The sequence below is a fragment of the Sphaeramia orbicularis genome, chromosome 9, assembly GCF_902148855.1.
Source record: "Sphaeramia orbicularis chromosome 9, fSphaOr1.1, whole genome shotgun sequence".
NCBI classification, from domain to species: domain Eukaryota; kingdom Metazoa; phylum Chordata; class Actinopteri; order Kurtiformes; family Apogonidae; genus Sphaeramia; species Sphaeramia orbicularis.
Window position 1 is genome coordinate 53,413,922 of NC_043965.1, and position 23,738 is coordinate 53,437,659.

A 23,738-nucleotide genomic window follows, 5' to 3' on the forward strand; every position below is an offset into this window, starting at 1 on the left:
TGAAATTCAAGAGTGCCTCTTAGCTACATGAACCACTTCATAAAAGAAACAACACAAAATGGGGTGGGACATGTTGTGACCACAGAAAATTGGATAAAAGCAGCATAAGGATCTGTGTCACTTTGACAAGAAACCATGAACAGCATGCATGTGTCCAGAGCATCCCACAGATGCTCGACTTGACTGAAATGGGGTTGTTGCACCAAGATCTTTACACTGCCCATTTTTCCATCTATCAACACATCAACTTCAAGAAGTAAGTATGAACTTGGTGTCTGAAAGCTAATCAACATCACCACCCATCAGTGTTCAGAGTGTGTGTCTGACTAAAGGACACAAGATTATTAGATATTTTCACTTTGAGCATTAAAAAATAGAGAACATTTGAAACCCACTTTTATAATCTTTGGTTCATTTATTTGTTGTATTTGGACCCTAACAGTTCAAAAGGTTTGAATTTGAACACTCCAGGTGCTGCAAAGCTATTTATATTAATTTTGGCTAAAATCGAGTGGATTTCTACAACCCACTGCAATTCCTTCTTAATTTGTTGCATCTGTAAGAGGAGAGGAGAGGAGAGGAGAGGAGAGGAGAGGAGAGGAGAGGAGAGGAGAGGAGGGAGAGGAGAGGAGAGGAGAGGAGAGGAGAGGAGAGGAGAGGAGGAGAGGAGCAATGAGATGGAAAAATATGTGATGAAAACAATTATGATATTTTGACTCTTGGGTTAAAACATTTGTAATTATTTGATTTTGACTTTCCTAAAAAAAAAATAGTGAGCCTTTATTTGAAAACCCACGTAAAACTGAACACATTTCTAAATAAATACACTTTATTTGAGGAATGACTGCTGATCTCCATGAAGGAGATATAATGCTGTCACATCAGCAGTGGATGTAAACCCACTCAGTCACCCTGTCTGTGGATTCCGTCACATGTGGATGTAAACCTGACTTATGACCTTATACAATGTTGGAAAATTCGCTCATATTGTTGCACAATCAGACCAAAGCAGATTCCTTGTGTGCTGATTAGGATATTCTGCTTGAACTCATCCATTCTCTTTAAAATTATATGTAGAACATGGGGCACAGGACAAAATAAAGTGGGACGCCCTACTCTCAGCATTGTACATATCCTACTGTTTCAACACTGACCACAAACCCCCCAAACCTGGCAACAGCCCAAAATGTCAAGGCCCATTGTTCCCTGCCCATGGTTCTGTGTCCACATTAAAGACAACACTGTGGTCCATTGGGACGACTCAGGTTTATTTGGCATACGCTTGACATGCAGTGGTGATCCTTACACTGAAACTTGTCACAGTTTATTAAATGCTGATAGCAATAGATGAGACTTTCAAAAACAAAGAGAATGAGGTTCAGTCTGTTACATTCATCTGTTTTGGTCATATCAACATGACATCTCCAAGTGTGATGGATGATGGAACAGGATTGACATCATCTGATCAGAGGAGTTCAGTTCAGACAGGACACTGACACCCCCATAACCCGCTTTATACACAAGACGGTTTTTGCTCTTCCATCTGCTGTGGCACACGGACACATCTGAAACATCTCAGAGGAGGTGTTGTAATATCTCAAGAATAAAGTCAGACTATCCCAATAAGTCCTAACCCTGCTGGCTACACTCAGACTGCTGCTTGGATGTTTTTCTTCAAATGGTCTATTACTTTTCTGTTCTAGCATTTATACTCTTTCTCCAATTTTTAGTCCTTCAGTCTCATACAGTTATGACTTCATTCTTGAAATATTATAGCTTTTTTTCCTCGTCAGAATATTCAGACTCTCTTCTGGTCCGTGTGGCCTGATCCCTCTCCGTCCCCTGATGCTGACTCAGTCCCTCATCCGCATCAGGCAGAGGAGTTCAGGATCCGGGAGTCCGCGGAGTCAGACCGCTCTTCGTACTCGTCGTCCGGGGAGTACAGGCCCGGTTTGGCCCCCAGTGCGCAGTTCTCCTCCTGGATGCTTATGCGCGGCTCCTCCGCGGGCCTGGACGGGAGGATGGGGGAGCCCCGGAACACGGACCTCCGGGCCCTGCGGGAGCTCCTGCTGCCGGGGAGAACGGCGACACGTACTGGGCTGCGGACCGGAGCTGGTACTGCTGTTGAAGGGCAACGGTGTCCACAGAGTCACGTCGTTGTGGACGAACGGGCTGCCCTGGCTGCGCGTCAGGGAGTTCCGCAGCATGAGCGGGTAGCGCGTGGGTTGGGGAAAGGATGGGTGCTGAAGGGGTACACCCAGGGGGCCCGTGGACACCACCCCTGAGCGGACTCGGACGTGAACCGGAGGGAGTCTGGCACCCGGAAAGCGGAGCCCACGGACCACTTGGCGGAGGAGGACACGGATGGTAGGAGCCCAGGGCGTGTTCGAACAGGTGTCCGTTCGAAGGCAGGACCAGCGCCGCATCCGGGTGCGGGTCTGCGTGCGGATGCGCGCTCCCGTCTGGACTCCGACTGGACAGCAGCACCTCGATGGCCCCGACCAGGTCCCCGCCGCAGCCACGGAGGATCAGCTCCAGGACGGGGGGCTTGTGCGCAGGGAAGATCTTCTTGAGGACATCGAGCGGGCGGCCGGTTGGCTCTGAGGTGAAGGGGAGGCTGATGGACCCGGACAGACCCTCGATCAGCACACTCTGCTCTCGGGGCTCACGGGACACTTGTGCGGACTCTCAGACTTGGTGACCTCCTTGTCGGCACTGCCGGGTTTGGGGAGGCTGTAGCGGGTCCTCCAGGTGGGCCGGGGTCTCCGGGGGCTCGGGGGTGTAGCAGGAGTTGGGTTTTGAGCCCTCTGGGGAGCTCAGGGTCCTGCTCCTTCTCACTGGAGCTGCTTCCGTTCTCTGGCCCTGAAGCCTCATCGGGACCGTCCTCTGTGGGATCTACAAGAAACCAGACACACTTGGTTATGGTTGTAGGAGCCATAGTGTGTGTGTGTGTGTGTGTGTGGGGGGGGGGGGGGGGGGGGGGCAGAGCTGCAGGGTCTGTCAGGTTCTTCAGAGACTCAGAGGGGTCCTCATGTGACTCCACACATTTACGCACAGCTCCAGGTGCAGAGTGTGCGTCACAGAGGAATCTGCGGCCGATGCCCTCTGCCCACACCGAGTGAACACCGAGTAACATTTCATCTGAACCTGACCTCCTCGGAGACATAGGCTATTGCATGGGCCTGAGCCTGTCCACAGCAGATTACTGTCATCTGTTAGTGCGCGCTCAGCTCGGCCTCGTGCGTCAAAGCTTTAGTCACAGAAACAACGAAGGAACCGGTCTAGAAAAACCTGGACTAAGCTAACATGGTCAGAAGACATGGGCCTAAATAAACACACAGAAAATAAAGAGGTAAGTGCACACGTTGAAATAAAATCTAACATTAGGACCGGCCCAGTAAATGACATTAGAGCAGAATTAACAAGATGAACTGAGAAATGATTAAACGTCGTAATACAAGTTAGAAACAGGCTACGTAGGCCACCTTCAGCTGTTGTTCTGCAGGGTTGAAATGAGCATACATATAGGCCTACATTTCACATTCTCTTTCCTTCAGATACAGCAAGAAAAATACCGGAAATAAGTGCACAGCTTAGAAGACACAAACAATGTAACTAAAGGGTTGGAGAGGTCAAAGTTAGTGTTTAGTGTGACCTGACCCCATGACAAGAACCAGCCTAAACAAACAGAAACATCTGACACGAGCTGAATGAAACCTAGTAATAATAATAATAATAATAATAATAATATAATAATAATAATAAATAATAATAATGATTGGTCCACATCTGTGGAACTTCCTGCCTGAAGACTTGAGGTTTTTAAAAGCCACTCAATACTTCCTTCTTTAGCCTGGCTTTTTTTTTTTTTTTTTTTTTACTTTTTCTCTAATTCATTTTGTATTATTACAATTATTGTGTATTTATCTATTCATTACTTTATTAATCTGTTTTGTAGCTGGCATTTTCTTCTTTTTGTTACCTATTTATTTTTATTTCATCTTGTTTTCATATTATTTACTTATTTACTGGTTGATTTAAAATTGCTTTTATTTTGAGGTTTTATCCGCCTCACTTATGCTAGCCCTTCCTCAGCTTCTGTCCTTTTTGTATGAAGCTGTTTTTTAGTCTTACCAAACGAAATCTGTCCTTATGTGTGCGTGTGTTTTATTGTTATTGTGAGGAGCACTTTGTGTTGTACTCTGCATGAAAGTGCTATATAAATAGTTTGATTGATGATTGATTGATTGATGATTGATAATAATAATAATGATAATAATAATAATGCAATAAATGTCACCTTGTCTGAATAAAAGGGTGAAAAGTGCAAAAGGAGGTCACACAAAATACTACTACTACACACATACACACACATTATATATATAATATATATATATATATAATATATATTATATATATATATATATATATTAAATAATAAATATAATAAAATAATAATAATAATAATATAAAATATATATATATATATATATATTATATAGATATATATTATTATATATATAGCATCTAAATACAGAGACTGAGAAATGCATATGTCTCTAGAACTTTACTAAACCAATAAACCTCATGTTTGCCTAGGACTTTGCACATTACTGTACATCCTAAATTTTAAATCATAAACTGTAGCTAAACTGTTTTTGTTATCTATTTGATTTTTAAAACCTATATAATAATACTACACAACTGTTAGGCTCCTTACATATACAATCCATGACCTACTTTCTCATTTTTATTACATACGTCTTATTATTGTTTTTAATATTGTGATTTACTTGATGTCATTACAAAACAAAAATGTAAAATGAATGTGATTATGCCAAAGATGATTGTTTATTCTACCGTCGTGCAAAACTTGGTTTAGTAAAGTCATATAAATAACACAGTGTGTCTACTTGTCAGAAGAAGCTATACGTAATGCAGGTAAAGAAAACGTGTTTTTTTTTTTTAAGTGAAGATCAAAAACTCAAAATCACTCAAATAAATGACAGTTACATTTTAGACTTTTATTGATGCAGACGTGTGAACATTGCTGATGACTTTTTTGATAATTTTCCCATCATTTGTCTTTAATGCTTTTGTGTTAAAATAAAAATAACGTCCTGCGAGAATGTGACACTGTGAAGCGTTTTTCATCCAGCCTCTATTACATGAATTATTGCTTAAACTCCATTAAAACGGTTGAATATGTTTTTATTTGAGAAAAATACATATACAAATAGTGACATTATATAACACTGAAATGCGCAAAACACATTCAACGTTTTATTTGAGATTAATCGACAAGAAGTGTGTGAGAGATCACCTCCACATTTCAAAATTTTCCTACATGGGTAAAAATACTTCTTTCTTTCTTTCTTTCTTTCTTTCTTTCTTTCTTTCTTTCTTTCTTTCTTTTCTTTCTTTCTTTCGGATGTTTTGTTTCTAGAAGACAGATCGCATCTAAACTAGGTTTTAAAAGATGAGGATTAAATGTTAACTGACCTCACCTAGTTTTTTTTTTTTTCTCTTGGAGGAATGTCGCATAAATAATGAACAATTAATGATCTGCTGAGAGTCAGATCAGTCCCTCAGTGGAAGCACAAACATCATACCCTGGTCATATGAAGTGATGAAGACCCACTTTTCCAACTAAAATACGTTACTGGCACTAAGTCTTGTGGAAATTTGCCCTAAATACTGAAAAAATAATCATGTTTGGAGTCTGATGATCACGACCTGAATAGTGTCTTGTCTCCAGGGAAAAATCCAGTGCAAGCATCTAAACTTTGTCAGATGATGTTGGGAGTATTAAAAAAAACACCCATAACTGAACAGTGAAACGCGGACTGGATAGCTCTATCATTTCTGTATTCTAATGGTGTATTTCAAATAATTATTGTGTACAACCCACCATGCAATAGATGGTTAAAGCAGAAGTAGAATGTACCAACAATGTCACATTTAGCTAAAACCATTTATTGAGTTTATTCAGAAAAAATAATCCAACTAGCCCTGGTTGCGTTTGGTGTGTCATTCTGATCATGTGTTATTAAAGCGATCATTATTAACCAGTGTATCTTTGATCAAATCTCATGTACATGTACAAGTACATGTAAGGTACATGATTTTATTATCTTTTGCCCATTACTCTTTTACTCCTGGAAATGCTGAAAATATAAAATGAGCAAAGTAATCGCTAAAATAGCCTAATAATAATAATAATAATAATAATAATAATAATAATAATAATAATAATAATAATAATAATACGCACTAAATTAATACATTTTCCTTGTGATATCAGAAAAGACCTGTCACATGTGCAGTGTTGGTTTAACTTGTTCGTTCGGTTTTTGTTTGCTGTTTGCTTTTTTCTTCCTCATGTTACATGTTTGGTTTAGTTTTTTTTTTTTTTTTTGCCTATTGATATCAACATATTTCAACCGCTTTCACGAGATTAAATCAAAATGAACAGAAATGAACCATGGCCTCAGCAGCCTGAGTGAAATGGACATGTAAACCTTAATTCAACTGTTTGTGTAGTTTGTTTGTTTGTTTTTGTTTTGTTTGTTTGTTTTGTTTTTTCTGAGGAGGCCTGTGACTGATTGGTTTCAGCTAATGGTAGAGTTGAGTTTTCTGCTTTTCGGTATAAATGTAGGATTCCTCCGGTTGTAAATATGACAATAATCTGCTTGCAGCCCTATCAAATCAAAATTGGGGGCGGAAAGCTGAAGGCCGGCTCCTGTGCAGTCCCTGGTCCTTACCTGTGCAGGTCTGCGCTCCGGCTGTCCCGGCTCCGCGCCCGACGCTCTCCACCTCAGCTCCAGCTCGTCGCTCCTCGGCGGGGCTCCCTGGTTTGCCCTCTGCGGGGCCCCGGGTAAGCCGATCCCGGGGCCGAGTACTCTGAGGGACTCCGGGATGAGGCTCTCCAAGCTCTCGTTGGCCTGCTGCCTGCGCAGCGCCACCTGCGCCGCCATGACACGCGCTGGCGCTCAATGATAAGGATGCAATTCTCGCACGTGCAGTCCTTGAAGCGGCAGTAACGCTTGTGACCTTTGAGCCAGGAGAGCACGCCGTGGTTCCGGCACCGCGCGCACTTCGGTGTCTCTGGAGCGGGCCCGGGGCTGGGACACCGGAGCCCCCCATGTACAGGTACGGAGAGCCGTAGCCGTTCATCCTGTCGCACCGCTGTGTGTTTCACCCCCGGACGCGCAAGTTGCATCTGTGGAGAGGCTGAGCCGGGGCGGGAGGGTTAGTGTGAGCACTCAGAGAACGGAGCTGCACGAAAACACACCGCTCCACGCATGACAGCACAAGCAGACGAAAAGGAAAAGGTGTGTGTGGGAGCGTGTAGCAGAGGATCCACCAGGCCAGATACGCATCAGGCGGACACGCACTTCTGGAGAGGAGTAACCAAACAACCGCTGTCCCCCAGTGAAAGAAGTCCACGTGAGACTGAAGTGGGCGGAAAAAAAAAACCAAAAAACCTGCGTGTGTGTCAGTGGGGATCAGATAACCTCAACCTGTTCCATCCGAGCTTCACACGTTTGGAGAGTTTCCTTAGAATCAGGACAATGTATTTAAAGACACGAGTCCAGATCAAGAAGGTGCCCGGCGTTCACGGAGACCGGGTCCCACAGACCCACATGGGGACGGAGGGACAGAGTGGCTATAACATTATATCTAAACAATAAAACACAATATCATCAATCACAAACACAAGTGAATATTGTCTCCTCATACGTAAGGACCTGCTGAAAATGAAGTATGTTCAATAAGCATGAAGATGTACCTGGGTTTGTTCATGTTGATTTGCATAAGCTGTCTTTCACAACATGAAATACAATTGAACAATAATAGGAAACAAGCAGTCAAACAATAAAAAGATAAAAACAAGCTACATTTAAAAAATGAATAAAAATACACAAAAAATAAACAAAAATAAGCCAAATGAATCTGTATTCATTACAACATTGTTTTAACAGAGGTCCAAAAGCAGATGTCTGAGTGATCATCCTGACCTCTCCTGTAAAAGGATTGTGACATTAAAGAGACATTATGGATGTTTGACATTAAGTTTTCACTAGACTTGATTAGAAATGTTGAACCGAATATTATCAATGTTTAAGTAATCCACATGAATGTGAATGACTCGACATCAAACTGAGGCTGTGTTCACCCCCACCACATCGGACCGTTTTGCACATATCACACAGAACCTGACTTCTAATCTTGTCCTCTTCCACAGGTGGTCCTGCATCAAATACAGGTCTGATCTTCTGCTGTGTGACCTCCAGTGTTGTGTGTAACGAGTTACAAAGTAACGCCTTACAGTAACATAACTACTTTTTTGAGTAAAAAGTAGTGTAACGCATTACTACTGAAACTTTGGTAACTAAACATAGTTCCTTTTTCAATTCGGCACAATGTTACTCTTCTTAGGAACAGATTTGACAAGTGTTGCGTACAATTTTTTACCCCCAATTTTTTTACGCCCTAAGAAATAAGTGCATGCGCGGGTATGCGCAACGCATTCTTTTTGATCAATAGTCACAGGTCTCTTGTTTCACCTCGTTTCACTAGGTAACTAAACAAAGAGTTGGACAAAAAATGATAAGCCCGTATGTATTTTGCATTCACCTATATGCCCCTAGGATGTATCGAGGCTATGTTAGTTCATATTGTTTGACAGAGCTCAGTGGTGGTGTTGAAGCCTATAGTAGTCCAGTGTTTTCTGGTCAAGTGCACTGTTTGTGCATTTTTTATAAAAAAAAATAAAAAAAAGCACAAAAGAAAATACCCGTATTGGCCTCCATAGTAAAACTTATGTTACCCTACATATTTAGGAACAGATATTTGGCTCTGCCCAAGTGAGCAAAATAAAAGTAACATAAAAGTACAAGTAACATAAAAAGTTCTTTCCGAAGAGGGTGACTGTGTAAAGTAATAGAATTAATTTTTAAAGAAGTAACAAGTAATGAGCAGAAGTTACTCTTTGAAAGAAACTTCCCCAACACTGGTGACCTCATTGTGATTTTTAGTTTACTCTAAATGGAGATTTCATCACAACTGCACTGGAGGGAGTCACTCAAATGATATAAAGTATAGTTCAGATGAACTGGTGACATTCAGGGTGAACCCCGCCTTCACCCATAAGTAGCTGTGGATAGGCTCCAGTGACACCCCTGCGACCCTCTGGAGGATAAAGCAGGTTCAGATAATAAAATGATGAATGAATGAATGAATGAATAGTTCAGATGAGCTTAGCCTTAAACATGTACAGCAGCCAAATACAACATGAATACAGCAGAAAGGACATCTGATATAAAACACTGAGAGGGAATATTTTATAGCACAACAAACATAATAATATATATTTTACTTAATGTTAAGTTTTGACTGATCTGCAGTGTATTAGGCAACGAGCTGTGCACCCACGCTTTGCACGGTTAAATTTTGAACAGGCACGGCCAAAAAAAATGGTGCATTTCTTGCTCAAAGCTGTGCTTATTATCAATATATTGTTCGCTTACCTTGTCATGGCCTAATTTTGGTAAATCCATCTATTTTTCACAAAATGAGGCGAATCGTCCATTAACTCTAGAGGGTCCCTGGTCCGTTTGGTGTGAGTTTGGTGCAGGTAGAGATGGTAAAAACAGGCTTCCTATGAAAATTTCTTGCAAGCAGGAAGTGCTTGCATTAAAGAAAACATATGGAAAACCGCATTTCCATTGGTGGAAAAGTGCACCACATGGACCAATCAGAGATATCCATACTGCGTAATCTAACTTAGGCTATGTTCAGACAGCAGGTCTTAAAGCACAATTCAGATTTTTTTGGTGAAAACTGATTTTTTTTTTGTGTGTGTGCTCGTTCATATTACACATTAAATGCGACTTCTATCAGTTTTGAGTATGAACTGAATGTGACTTTGAAGTGATCCGCATGTGCAAAAGAGATCCTGATGTAATATGTGACCACACACCATGTTTACGGAAGTAACACACCTGGGACACAGAATTGTGACGTTTGTTACATTTCAATGACGTAAAGGTCAGATAAATGCGACCTGGCCATTCAGACTGAGGTCGCGTTGCAAAATGTCGGATACGTATCCGATTTAGGACCACATATGAAAGTGGCCTGGGTTGGATATGAAAAAATCAGATTTGTGCTGTTCAAACTGTCTTTAACAGATCAGATACACATTTGCCTACAGTCTGAACGAAACCTAATGTAACTTTTATACCTAGTTATTTTAATTTTGACTCACTGAAAAGTGAGCAGAATTGTATTATTTTCCCCTATTGTTTGTTATTTTCATTATTTAATTATTTTACTTCTAAACAATTTTTCCACATTTGTACTTGGTTGAATAAATGTTCTAAGTTGTTCAAATGTTGTGTGTGTAATGAACACAATCTGACAATACATTCCATGACGCACATTGCTTTTACACCTGCCAGAATACTTACACATCCTGGTTTTATTTTACACCCCTCCTCCTCCATTTCTACCTAATACACTGCTGATCTGTGTATATGGTTTTGTCTGAGTTTTGTCTCTCAGACAGAACTTCACACCATGAGCAGTGCAGCAAAAGAGAGCTGCAGCATGTTCTACCCACACATGTGTGATACTGTGATTGGCAGCATATACAAACTCACTGCCTAAAGAATCCTACAAATGTCCGGACTAAATAAATAATAAACAAGAGAAAAATAGAAAATATGGCTCAAGTAGTGGACAGGGTCTGTGCAAGTAAATACCCGGTATACACTGACAGATGATTAAAGAAAATGATTGTAATAGGGATTTTTGGGAAACCCCTGTTATTTTCCCTCCAAGGCAGCATTTCCAGTCAAGAGGTCTATACTATTAGCCATCAGCTGATTCCAGCTGTGCAGTTTAATTGGTCTGTTATTATTTTTTGCAGTATTTGTGGATTGTTTTCAGTATTTGCCCTTTAAAATTGGATATCAAGCAGCATTTTGCTGTTGATTACTTGCACTTTTGCAATGAGATTAAAGTTGAATCTTATCTTATCTTATCTTATCTTATCTTATCTTATCTTATCTTATCTTGCCAAATTTAATATGTATTCCCAAAGACTGGCTGATCCCAGGTCCTTTTAATGGGTGTCACCGAATAAATCTGAAAATTATTTACAAAAACTCCCAACTCAAGCTATGTTTATGACTTGTTTTGTAGCACTGAACATTTTTACTGTTTTAGTTATTGCAGTTATAGCATTGAATATAATTTGAAAGACTAGAGCATATGGCATTTGTTTTACTTTTTGAGAGGAACAAACTGACCTTTTTGTCCTGATTAACCTGTTTTTAAAATGCATATGCTTTAATAATGCATGCATAACAAAACGATGGGATTTATCAAAGTAAACCCCTTCGATATTCACTGGTGGCTCGTTGATAGAGGGCACTAGGCCGCCACCCCACCTGATGCACATAAAGAAGAGGACGATAGGAATCACATAAAATAATTCTGCAAACGCATAAATATTTAAATAAACAAGCTATACATCAGTGTTTTTTCAACCTTGGGGTCAGGACCCCACGTGGGGTTGCCTGGAATTCTAATGTGGTCACCTGGAAATTTCTAGTAATTGATAAAATAAAAATAAAAACTTACTAATAAAAATATATGGTGAGTTGACAGAGACAATCCCAGTCCAAACGACAAACTCTGAAGCTGAACTGAAGCCACTGTGGTTCTGTTTATCTTTCAAATGTTCATTGTGGTCAGTTTCAGATGTTGCAGCTCTTTCATATTCATAGTTTTGAGTTCTGTTGTTCAGTATTAATTGTCAGTCTTGTAAATACAAACTGGACTGACTATACATATCCTGACCAAGGAAAATAAAATTCTACCTGTGTACACTGGGCTTTTCTGCCTCGTCCATAATAATATACATTATATAGACTAACTGTACTCTAAAATCAACCTTATTAAAACATAGTATAGCAAACTATTACATGATCAAAACAAATTAATTTAGCAAAAAAATTTCTCCGTTTTGAATGTCTGGGGTCGCCAGTATAATTTTGTGATGTTAAAGTGGGGTCACGAGTAGAAAAAATGGTTGGAACCACTGATCTACATGATACAGCCTGTGGGTACCATGTTAATCTGCATTCAAGTGGAGTTTTAAAAAAGTTCTCGGCCATTTAGTGAGCAATCAACTGATGTGTTTCCTGTTTGGGACAGCGCCCAAGAACTCCATAGACTCTCACTATCAATGGCACATGGGCCAAAAACATAACTCCTTGGCGGAGGTAATGCACTCGGATACCTCTGCCAAGGTGGATCAGCCCCCCACCCCCCATCACCACCAAATTTATCATTTGTTCCTTGTGCCAGTATAAACATTTCCTGAAAATTTCATGAAAATCTGTCAAAAACTTTTGAGTTATCTTGCTAACAGACAACAAGACAACTCAGATGAAAACATATCCTCCGCCATTACACTTGGCAGAGGTAACAAAAACAAAAACAAAAAAACCCACATCTTGAGACTGGGCCTCTCCATGACGTACAAACAACAATGCAGAAAATAGAAACACGTAATATATAAATTGAAACATTATGTGTGTGTGTGTATACATATATATATAATATATATATATATATATATACTTATATATATATATATATATAGTTTCAATTTTATATAAGAAAACCCAAAAACAAACAACTCTCCACAGCAAAGGACATTCCCTAAAAAATGCATTTGAAAAAACTGTTGCATCGTGATGTTTCCAATATAAGCAATGTTTTAATTAAATTAAAGCCAAATCTTGTGCTTTCCTGGGTCTTATATAGAGGTTGAATTTCTTCTTAATAAAAAATCAAAATGCTTTTCAACTTTAGCCTAATTTTGACTATCAAAATCAGTCAAAAAAAAAAAAAAAGAATCTAGATAGGTTTTTCATAATTCATGCATTGAAAGGGTTAATGTGTGTTTGTTTCCTGTCCAGTCTTGATTGGGTGTAAACGCAGCCCTTACACAGCCCTACATAACTTAGATGATTAGGCCTGCACATGTATAAAAGGCCTTTGGGAACTCTGGGGAAGATGCTGATCTGTCCCTTCTGCTGGACTATAGAGGGCATTGAAACATAACACCGGACAAAGCCGGGGCCCATTTCTGACCGTAAAAAAGGTTTATTCAAGCAAATAATGGGATCCGAGGCGCGCGGCTCACACAGAATGAGAGCACGGTAAACTTCCCCGCGTGAAGCCCGTCTCCAGGGCTATTAAGCTTTTAATTGGAAAATAGCAGAGGAAATTTCAAGGTGACTAGAGTGGCTTTGCAGTTTGTGCCGGACGAGTAGATTTGTGGGAGTGGGAGGCGGCCGCCGAACGCCTTCTCCACAACGCGTAATAAATTTATTCATGTTGTTCGTTGATAAAGAGTAAAACACAAACCGGAATAAAAGTTTATACTGCGGCCTGCAGTGTAATTGGCCCTCAGCCTCTGTTGGCTTCTCCATCTCCTGCTGAAGAATGCAAAAAGAGCCCAGCCGCATTTTATGACAGAGCGCGTGCGCGTAGAAACAAACAGATTAATGGCGTCCAATAAAAGGCGGCGAATATCAAAGTATCACTTGGACGTGAACGTCACATCAGGAATGACACAACGGAGATGAAATCTGAAAGCACCTTTAGGCCAAGTCGTGATTCATGACAACATTGCGGTGTGGTTTCCAAGAACCGCAAAAAAGAACACCTACAAAGTTCTGGGCTATCATTTGACATATTTACATTTTACACAGCGCCTGTCTGCTCACTGTCCCTTAGTTCAAATACAACCGAACAGAGATTCGGTTCACTCCTGTTTTCTATCCTGCAATTAAAGCTCCATACATGCTCCTAAATCTGGGCCTTTAAATGGACTCTTTCTACATTTCCACAGACGGGTCACTGGAACAGTTGGGATTGGATTCATTGTGCAGCCATCTTAAAACTCATCTAAGATGATTAAACACATTGATGGATGATCATTTGTATGTTTGAACATGGACATTTAAAGGATGTCTATGCTGACTACAGTACAGCTGTCTCAGTGATTCTCCACATTGTAGACCAAGAGAGTAAATAAACTTATCCTGGTCTGTGTGTTTACCACAAAGAAATAGGAGTTTCTGTTGAAAGGTCGGACAAATCTAGAGCTGATGTCATTAAAAAAAAAAAAAGTTTTACTTTACAAATTGTTCAGAAAATGAATGTTGTTTCCAAAAAGGTGGATGCTCTCAGAACCCCTCCTACCCCTTTCAAACAGCTTCTCAACTGGGTCCAGGACTAAAAGTGGGTCATGGACTCTGAATGGGTCATGGAGTATGTGGTCAAAATAATACATAATAAATGGACCTGATGGCATTTGACTGAAAGATGACATGACAGACTGAGCTCTCGTTTATTGGCAAGAGGGCAACCGGCAAACTTGACTATGAGTATATTAAATGACTGATACAGTCGAGTATCACTTAATGTCTGAACACAGTTATGATTCGTCAGAAGCAGAAGTCACTTGTGTTGTTCACTATAATGTGCTCTAAATGCACTGATGATTATATGTGAAGATCTGTTAAAAATGTCTCATGATGGTATTGGATATATGCTTACCAGCTACAATGTGTGCTGTGACTTGATGACTGTCAGAAAATGTGAGTTCCAAAGTGAGACCATGAGGACCAGTTAAGAACAACTGCCTTACAAGATGCAGTTTGTGGTTACACTAATGATGACATGTTTGCTCTAAAAAATGTCAGGCAATGGTGAAAAGTGTTGACATCCTTAAATGTCTTGTTTGATCAACAACTAAAAGACATTAAGTGTGCTGTCACAGAAAAATAGTCAAGTTTAAGTAGCAGAAATAAACTAAATGAGACATTATAAAGTAAAATATCCACTGTCAAACTATTTGTCTATTAATTTATTAGCTGAGATGAAATAGACTCAGTATACAGAGGTAAAGGTGATTTTCGGGTCCTGTTCAGTTATCTTTTATTTGGCAGAATGGTAAGCAGGTGTATCAACAAAGGCGGCCTATTTTAAATTTGTACACTGCTTCAATGTGAGCCATACTTCAGTAAAATGTATAAAATATTGTTTTCTTAATTATGATACTCCATGTAATTACTGTAAAACTTATTGTCAGCTTTACGATGTTGAGAAAGGAAGTTTGGAATGTGCTGAGATTAAAGACTGTGTGGACTCATATCATCACATCATAACATATAATAGATTCTCCATACATGGGGACTTGTTTGATCAGTTGGTTTGAGTCATCTTGACCCTTGACATGGGTTAAAACAGGCAGCAACCTCTTATGTCTGGGGCCCAGAATCTGGTGCTACAGTTCTTGCTAGATGTCCAAATTTTCTGTTAGCATGTAAACACAACATGCATTGGTTGGTCAGAATGCCTGAAGATTCTCAAATTTATAAAAGACTCTTAAATTTGCAAAACACTGACATCAATAGCAATTCTGTATTCATTTGTTAAATTGCTTTGCATCCTGATGGTCTTAAAACTGTGAAATAGACATTCCAGACCTTGTAAATGCTTGATGTTTAAGTGCAGTTTAACAACGCTGCACACTCCGTACTTATCCTAGCGCAGGTTTCTGTTGTGACAGTGATTCTTTACTATGTGCAATGCCCTGGCAGTGACTGAGGAGGGATTATTTTATGTACAGTCTGTTGTTTGTTCTGTTTTGTTTTGCTATGGTACTAGCTGCGATTGATATACACCCATGCTAACTTCAGATTTCTGTAAGGACCATTCAGCACTGCACTTGTATTACACTGAGAAAACTTCAATATCTTGATCTTGATCAAAAATGTGAAATACTTGGACTGGTCTTTACAGTTTCCTGTTATTGCAAATGAAACCTCCAGACAAGCTGAGTGTGTCAGTGCTGAGCATCTGTATCCCGTGTTGGTATGAGGAGGAGGGGGTGACCTCTGCTGGGCTCCAGGTTATTATTAGGTGCTGATTGGGGGCGTTGCTGCCACGCAGAGGTCCTGTCACAGAAGCACTGATTTTAAGTCTCCCTGGGGAGGCGGGACACAGAGCTCCTACACACAAATTAACCAAACATCTAAAGAGGCTTTTAGAGAGAGCGCAGAGAGCATTCGTCGCACGTCATACACTCCAGCACCTCCAAGGAGAAGAAAAAAGGACTAATCTGCTTTAGAGGCTAGTGCTAAAAATGTTTCAGAAGGGACTGGGTCAAGTCAGATCATCCAGACATATGTGTTCTCAAGATATAATGAAAAATCAGTCACTTGCCTTTCATAATACTTCACTTAAATAAAAATCAACCCACCTACAGAATGGAGTGGATTTTGCTCTTCCAACAGCACCTGACCTGGAACTAATTCAGTATTTAGCTTCAGCTCTTTCTTCGATCCAAAGTAAGGCTATGTTAGTTAGACTACCCAGTAATCTGCAAAACATGTTCAAAATGAGAGATGAAGGCTACAGTCTAAGGGGTGAACATAACTTCATTTACCCAGTGGTTCAACACAACTCTGAAAAGTATGTGTATATGTGTATGTGGGATCAAGTTATGGAATAGATTTGATGACACTTTAAAGTCATAAGAATACACCGCGATTTAAAAGTGAATACAAACAGATGTTAATCGACTCGTACAAATACGTTGAGTAATCAGACCACTTTCATATTTTGGTATGTGTAATTGGAGATATTTTTGATGGGTTTATATATAGTTCGGGGTTTATGCATTATACCCTGCATAGTTCAGTCTCTATTTGTTTATGTTTATTACTGGCAGAATAGTTACACAATGGAGATACAACCAATACAAGGTGCTATGGCTAGTTATTCATTGTTGTCTATTTTGATGTGATAGATAGCCAATGAAGGAATTATATTTGATTATGAATCTGACACTAAAAGTAAGGAAGGGGCAGGACTAGATAAGCAATTGCCTCTTTCTGTTCCTTCTCAAACTGTGTTTATGAGTTGATTCACATGTATATTTATGTTAATTTATTATATTTCATAACTTTTTTCTGTGATTAATGACCATTGATGGGTGCATATGATGTAATTGACTTCTTGCTCTTATTGTTTTTTTAGTTCTTTTTTTTCTATTTCAAAGTTTGAGACAAATAACTAAATAAAATAAATAAAAACTAAATCCAAAATAGAGCCTCATCTAAGATGCACTACCACTGTGTTGAAATGTCTTTTATGGAAGAAATCAGCACTGCTTACGCTGAACCAAAGATGAAAAGGATCATCCAGACTGTTACAACACGTCCAGGTCTGTTCTGCTCTGGGGTTAGGGTCCAGAGGCCAGGGTCTGTTCTGCTCTGGGGTTAGGGTCCAGAGGCCAGGGTCTGTTCTGCTCTGGGGTTAGGGTCCAGAGGCCAGGGTCTGTTCTGCTCTGGGGTTGTGTCAATGCAAAGGTCAAAGGTCAATGTCATGCTAAAAAGTGCAGTGAGACTTTAAAGGAAGACATGTTGCTGTCAAGATGACAACTTTTCAACAAGAGAAAGCACAACTACTTTGTGAAACATTACAAAGGCCTGGATGAGGCAGGAGTGATGGTTGGTCCTGGACTGGCCTGATGAGAGTCCACAACTGGACCACCTTGAAACAACATGGGATGAAGACTCCCAAAGACTCATTTGCAGGTAGAATGAGACAAAGTGACACCTGAAACACACTTTTAAATGTTGTGAAAAGAAAAAGTAATGTTACAAAATGGACAAAGTTTCCTGAATGACAGGAATGAATGTCTGTTTATAAATGCAATGTGTTTTTCCAGACAGTTATTACACACTTCAGTAATTTAAGACCTAAATCTTGTCCTGGTTTTTGTTGGGTGAATGCAGACATTCCCTTGTGCAGGGGTGGCCAACCCTGGTCCTGGAGAGCCACTATCCTGCATGTTCTAGATGTATCCCTCTTCTAACACACCTGATTCAAATGATAAGCCTATCATCAAGCTCTGCAGAAGACTGATAATGACTGTCAGGTGTGTTGGAAGAGGGAAACATCTAAAACATGCAGGATAGGGGCTCTCCAGGACTAGGGTTGGCCACCCCTGCACTTGTGGATTTCATCAGGTTTATATGACTCGTGTCCTTAGAGTCACAGTTCTTATTTTGAATGTTTTCCTTCAACAACTTAAAACAGCGTATGACTTTCATCACACATTTTTCTTCCAACCCCACTCATATCCTAAATATCACTAATCCATTAGTCTTTCCGTGCTTAAGCACCTGAATCACTTTCCTTACGGTGAACAACTTCGAAGATGACTCCCTCATAAACACAGCCCGCTTGTTTACAGAACAAACCCAAACATCACTCAGGCCCTTTCGGAAATTTTGTCACAAAGTGCATTGTGGGAATGGGAATTCCATGCAGTGACCAAGCAAAATGGTTTCTCACAGATTCGGCAAGAAAACGAGAGCTGGATCACTCCAACGTAAACTTCTCTAGTCCACCAGGGTTGTTTTACAGAATGAGTCTAGTCGGTGGACGGAGGTAAAGACCACATTGGGTTCAGCTTCACCAACAGATAGACAAACTGCTGCTGCCTTGAATTTCCATTCCCACAATGCACATCGTGACAAAATTTCTGCAAAGGCCCAAGTGACATTTTGGTTTGTTATGCAAACAAGTGGACTGTGTTTATGATGGAGTCATCTTCAAAGTTGTTCACCACAGTGTACTGGGCCGAAGTGGAGGAAAAGAGTGTGTAAAACAAAAAATAGGACCAGTGGCCCTGTAGCTTACCGGCCAAATTAAAAGCTCTGGGAAATGTATCCAGATGCCATTTATTATCACCCAGTTCTGTGTATTTATTATATTACAGAAATAGCCCATGTTTTGGTCATATTCCAATCAGATCTGTAAAAAATTCTAATTCCAATTTGATATCATTGATACTGATTTATTGGATCAATCCACTTCCTATCTCTTATAATGGGAAAATTTTTCAAAGTTGCACCAAATCCAGAATCAGATACGGATTGAAATAATTTCAGTACCTTGTGTTGACATCATCATAAAGAAGCTGTATACCAAGTTTGAAGTCAATCAGAACTGTAGTTTCAGAGAAAAGGACGATTGAAATTTTTTCCCCATAAGAGCCCATTTAAAATTTTCCATAAGTTCCCGGATCCAGAAGAAGATCCTGATCAGCATGTGGCCATTATGTTTTGGTCATGTCCCCATCAGGGCTGGACAGTAGAAGTTTACACTGGATATCATTTATATTTACTGAGTTATTGCATCGATCCACTTCCTATCTGTTATAATGGGGAAATTTTTTAAAGTCACACCAAATCCAGAATGAGATCTGGATCGAAATAATTTCATAAACTTTTGTTGACATCATCATAAAGAAGCTGTATACCAAGTTTGAAGTCAATTGGAATTGTAGTTTCAGAGAAGACGATTGAAATTTTTGTAACGGACGACAGACGCCGCCGCCGGAGGCTGTATGATGACAATAGCTTACAGCCTATTGGCTGGAAAGCTAAAAACAGGGTGTGCAATATTCCGGTGGGTGTAAAAGCGACGCACATCCTGGAATGTATTATCAGATCCTGTTCATTACACAAACAACATTTGAACAGCTTAAAACATTTATTCAACCATATACAAAAAATACAAAAATAATAATAAAAAATAATAATAAAAATAATAAAATAATAGGGGGAAATAATTAAATTCTAGTGACTTTTCAGAGACTAGAATTATAAATTAAGTCGAAATTAATATAGGATGGAGATGACTAGGTATAAAAGTTAGATTACACACGGTACAGTATGGATGTCTCTGATTGGTCCATGTGATGCACTTTTCCACCGATAGAAACGTGGTGATATGTTTTCTTTCATGTAAGCACTTCCTGCTTGCAAGAAATTTCCTTAGAAGCCCGTTTTTACCGTCTCTACCATTCACCAAATGCACACCAAACGTACTGACACTATTGGCCAAAAAGGACATTTTTATTGTGCCTCATAACTTTAGTTTTCCATGGGCTTTCACCACGATCGACTTCACAGTATTAGTTTGACATCTTCACTTTCCACACAAATTGAAACAGAAGTTCAGCGAGGCTCCATCTTGCTGCCATGTCATCTTAAATTGTGAGTGTCATCAGGACGCGCCAACACGTCCAGGGACCCTCCAGAGTTAATGGATGATTCGCTTCATTTTTCAAAAAATAGATGGATTTAACCAAAATTAGGCTGTGACAAGGTAAGAGAACAGTATATTGATAATTAACACGGCTTTGAGCAAGACATGCACCATTTTTTTGGCCGTGCTTTTTGAAAATTAACCATGTAAATCACGGGTGCGTAGCTCGCTGCCTAATACACTTATTCACCGTGAGGGAAGTGATTCAGGTGCGTGATTCAGAAAGTCTAATGGATTAGTGGTGATTAGGCTGGGGTTTTACACATCTGAAAAAAAAATGTGATGAAAGTCATATGCTGCTTTAAGACTGAGCACTGGGTCCAACCAACTACTAAATCTACACACTTTTAAAGACCTGACAAAATTTCATTTAAAACCTCAAATTGAATGGATTTTGAATGGATGGGTTTAGCAGACCAATAGGAGCAGTTAGGAAAAATGTAAACTTATATTTGGTATAACTTGAGCAATTTCCTTGTTTGTTTATAAAACAGACAAAATCTGCACTTGCTGTGTGTAAATAGCAGAGTCAAAGCCTTCCATCATGAGATGTCAGTGGTGTTGAAGTGGTGGTGCCTTCACAGATCAAGGGTGACAGGTGTAAAGACAAATGATGGGTATGGTCCTCAGATGAGACCTGGATGCACAGGGGCCTCACAGGGGCCTGCTCAGTTGGTTTAGTCTGTTTAGTATGGACTGTTTTATTGGTGCTTGGCCGGACATTTATGAGTGGAGGTCCGCCTGTCCTTCAAACAGCTCTGTGCTGTGAATCCTCCGACACTGACAGACTGAAGACATGCCAGAATTAAAGGCTGTTTGCATTGTCCTCTATGCAGAACAAACATTCAATGGCCTGAATGACAGACAAATTATTAACATAAGTCTCTTTACGTCCAGGGTCTGACTGAAATCAGATGAAATGTATTCAAACACTTACAGTTTATTAAGACTTTAACTCTCAAAATATGTGATTGGGTCAATGCGATATTTTGAAATCAGCTGATGAGAAGTTAAATGACATTGACCTGTAGAGCTGCATTTCACTTAAACATGTACAGGGTTATTCAAAAAGAATGAACCGATGACACATTGCTTCAGTGCTCAAGCATCGTCATGGAATGAGTCAGTGACCATTTGAAAGAGGAGTTTTTTTTTTTTGAATGGCTGCCTCAATGACCTTAAACATCAAATAACAACAGCGATCAATTCAGTGGATCGTGATATACTGATATGTGTCTGGGAGGAATTCTCTTATCACACTGATGCTGTCCGTGCTGCAGGTGGTGGACACATTGAACACTTGTAAGACAGGAAATTAAAGTTGATTGTGAGTAAACACTTGTGACTTGGCTGGAGTTTTCTATTACTTTTCCTTATTAAAATATTGCGTAATGAAATGGGTTCATTCTTTTTGAATAACCCTGTATTTTTCCACTTAAAGGCCTATTGTTCACACCGGACATCAGCACTCTTGTGAAGAATCCGAAGGCTAGGTCTCACTTGTTTATGGCAATTTTATCAGTTCTGTGTTCTATTAACAGAACTGTATAAAATGGGTCCAATTCAATTTCATATACCTAATGCATTGTTTGAAACATTGTGACCAAAAGTAAACTATTTTGGAACCTGAAATATTGGATTTCAGACTATGGATACCTATGGAAAAATGTGCAATAATTGCTGCACTTTGTAGTGATTTACAGTCGTGGACAAAAGGTTTAGCACTAACTTAAGGTTTTTTTCTTAAGCTTTGCTGCTTCTTTATTTTATTATTTGTTATTTGTCTCTGAAGTACACTAAGAATTATTTTTCCCCAAAAAAACTCACAAATAAATCACATTCATGCCAAAAGTCAATTTGTCTGACTGCTAAAACTGCTTCTGATCATGACCTTGTTATCTACTTTGTCACAACTGAACAAGGAATGAACCCAAATGCACATCTGTCAGTCAATATCTTCAATTAACAGTCTTTATTAATAAAGTACAAAGAATAAGAATCACTCAGTTGAAGCAAAAGATCAAAAAACAGGTTACAAAAATACAAAATCACTCACAAAGGAGGAAAAAAAAGGAAGCTGTTCCAAAAACTCAAAATCACTCAATGAGGAGAAAATGCGATCCACTTGGTTAAAGTAACAAAAGAATATTCAAATAAGCACATGTAACAAGAGATTTACAAAACCTGATGAGACAAGGTGACAAGACGCTGGTTCTTCTGGCACAGAACAAGACGAACTGGCAGCAAACAAAGGGAGACATGGACAATATATACACACTAGGTAATGGGGAACAGGTGGAAACAATCAGGGCGTGGGAAGAGAATCAGACGAGGAAGAGCAAGTTGACAGAAACAGAGGGACAAACCATTAACAAAATAAAAGTCACAAGACAAAAAGCATAACTATAATCTCCTAGTCATGACATACTTGAGCAAATGGGCTGATTATGCATGAATGCAAAAAGAAAGAATACGAAAACTGGATATAACAGAGACTGACTAAAAACTTCTCTAAAAATCGGACCAATGGCCCTGTATCTTACCGGCCAAATTAAAAGCTTTGGGAAATATATCTAGATGCCATTTATTATCACCCAGTTCTGTGTATTTATTCTATTACAGAAATAGCCCATGTTTTGGTCATATTCCAATCAGATCTGTAAAAAATTCTAATTCCAACTTGATATTATCGATATTTACTGATTTATTGGATCAATCCACTTCCTATCTGTCATAATGGGAAAATTTTTCAAAGTGGCACCAAATCCAGAATCAGATCCGGATCGAAATAATTTCAATACCTTGTGTTGACATCATACAGAAGCTGTATACCAAGTTTGAAGTCAATCGGAACTGTAGTTTCGGAGAAGAAGACAATTGAAATTTTTGTAACGGACGACAGGCACCGCCGCCAGACGCTGCATGATGACAATAACTTACGGCCTGTCAGCTGGTAAGTTAAAAATGGAGCTTGATGGGGCAATATGTTTCCACTCTGAATTGTGCACTGCCCTCTGTTAATGACGCAAACTGACCCTAACCCTAACCCAGACCCCTCAGATCATCTGCTAGAGGTTTGCCCAGTGTCTGTAGGATCAAACATCTTTAACTTACATTAGTGAATGCCTTCAGTATGTTGATCAGCTCTTTGAGATCAGAGCAAAAATGTTATCTGATGTGTTCCATTGAATCTGGTGTCTGGACCATTGTGTCTTTTCTATTTACTACTTTTTATTTTTTTTAATTTTACTTTTCCTGTTAAATACCATTTTTAGCTTACCGGCTGACAGGCCGTAAGCTGTTGTCGTCATGTGGCGTCCGACGGCATCATCTGTCGTCCGTTACAAAAATTTCAATCGTCTTCTTCTCTGAAACTACAATTCCGATTGACTTCAAACTTGGTATACAGCTTCTTTATGATGATGTCAACAAAATTTAGTGAAATTATTTGGATCCGGATCTGATTCTGGATTTGGTGTGACTTTGAAAAATTTCCCCATTGTAAGAGATATGAAGTGATT

The 23,738-nt window shown here is 39.6% G+C and overlaps 1 pseudogene; it reads right to left on the bottom strand.

The window, feature by feature from the left end:
* Window positions 1-1,870: 1,870 nt before the first annotated feature.
* LOC115425634 (doublesex- and mab-3-related transcription factor 3-like) lies at window positions 1,871-7,176 on the bottom strand (annotated as a pseudogene).
* Between the last annotated feature and the right edge of the window lie 16,562 nt (window positions 7,177-23,738).